The sequence below is a fragment of the Chinchilla lanigera genome, unplaced genomic scaffold (assembly GCF_000276665.1).
Source record: "Chinchilla lanigera isolate Chin_1 unplaced genomic scaffold, ChiLan1.0 scaffold00016, whole genome shotgun sequence".
In the NCBI taxonomy this organism is placed as follows: domain Eukaryota; kingdom Metazoa; phylum Chordata; class Mammalia; order Rodentia; family Chinchillidae; genus Chinchilla; species Chinchilla lanigera.
This window is the reverse complement of record NW_004955417.1, coordinates 19,247,692-19,248,913: the sequence shown is the minus strand read 5'-3', so window position 1 is coordinate 19,248,913 and position 1,222 is coordinate 19,247,692. Positions and strand designations below refer to the sequence as shown.

General features: G+C 33.9%; 1 protein-coding gene across 1 annotated transcript in view; it reads left to right on the top strand.

Annotated features, from left to right (window-relative positions):
* The window catches only part of Csmd3 (CUB and Sushi multiple domains 3), a 1,085,099-nt gene that overhangs the window by 876,877 nt on the left and 207,000 nt on the right, over nt 1-1,222 (top strand). The window lies entirely within an intron of this gene.

Genomic DNA, 1,222 nt, shown 5'->3' with positions numbered 1-1,222 from the left:
GCAGTTGTTCCTTCCTTTTGAGAAATTTGTGTCCCTGTCTCAGTATCTATTGTACTTTATAGGTAAATGAATGCAACTAGAGACCATACTCATAAGTGAAATAAATCAGACCCTCATGTGCGAACATCATATTGTCTCCCTAGTATAAGAAGCTGAAAGAGTAAATAAAACTCAGTGTTGTTTTAATGTGCATTTTGTGGATGGTTGGACATACAGAACAATTTTTCATGCATTTATTGGTCATTTGTACTCTCTATCTTCCTACTTCTTGATTCTGGATGATATCTCTTGTACAGCTGAGGTTTTGTTTGAGAAGCCCTTGTCTGTTCCTATGGCTTTAAGAATTTAACCTATCTTATTTTCCAGCAGATTGTTTCTCTTTTAATATATATGTTTTCAATTCATTTTCATTTTATTTAGGTGCATGATGATAGATATGAGTCTAGATTTAAACTTCTGCATTTGTTTAACCGGTTTTCACAACGCCAATTGTTAAATAGGGTATTTTTCCTCCAGCATATGGCTTTGGTGCCCTTGATGAAGATCAGATAAGTCAATGTGCCTGAGGCTGTTTCCTTCATCTTCTATTCTATTCCACTGATCCACATGTCTGATTTTGTGCAGTACCATGCTGTTTTTCTCACCATAGCTTAAGAATATAACTACAATTGCAGGGTCATGATGATCTACATTTTGTTTTTGTTGCCTAGGACTGCATGTACTATTCTAGATATCTTCTGGTATATCGATTTTAGGACATGACTTTTTGTTGTTATTCTATGAAGAACACTATTGTTATGCCGATTGGGATGGCATTAAATCTGTTTATCAGTTTTGAAAGTCTGGGCATTGTGACAGTATTACTTCTGCCTATCCAGCAGTGGGGAAAATCTTTCCATTTTCTGGTGTGTCTTCTTCAGTTTTCTTTTTCAAAGTACTGAGGTTTTCCTTATAGAGGTCTTTCACTTTTATAGTTAGACTAATTCCTATGTATTTCATTTGTCTTGCTATTATTGTGAATGATAATTTTCCTAATTTCTTTCCTAATTTCTTGCTCTGTGAGTTTATTATTGATGTATAGGAATGCTACTGTTTTTTGTATGGTGATTTTGTATCCTTCTATATTGCTGAATTGATTAATAATCTTCGGAGTGTTTTGGTGGAATTTTTCATTCTTATATGTAAAGGGTTAAATCATGTGCAACTAATGAAACATTGACTT